This window comes from Amblyomma mixtum, chromosome 2, assembly GCF_055824585.1.
Source record: "Amblyomma mixtum isolate Tamu chromosome 2, ASM5582458v1, whole genome shotgun sequence".
In the NCBI taxonomy this organism is placed as follows: Eukaryota; Metazoa; Arthropoda; class Arachnida; order Ixodida; family Ixodidae; genus Amblyomma; species Amblyomma mixtum.
In genome coordinates, this window is record NC_143013.1 from 112,737,014 (window position 1) to 112,737,338 (window position 325).

Here is a 325-nt window from a genome sequence, read left to right on the forward strand (position 1 = left end):
TATGTATGTATTGAAAGCTGGTATGTGTTATATAAATATACAATGGAGACGGATTTACGGAAGCCGCTTGCGCTAGACCCCGGTGGTATAACGTTGAAAACACCTGCGTTTCTTGTTCGGACATTACTTTTTGGCATTTCAACCAGATCTCTGTTTTTCTCAAGGAGTTGCAGAACTCCTAACACCTTTCAATGGACTTCAATTCTGAATAACCCCCTGTTTTTATTAAATATTCATCAGGTTTACCCCGAGCAGCCCGTATACGCCTTCGATGATGATAAAACCATTGATTATCATTCTCAAAGATAACCAAACACAAAGGGTG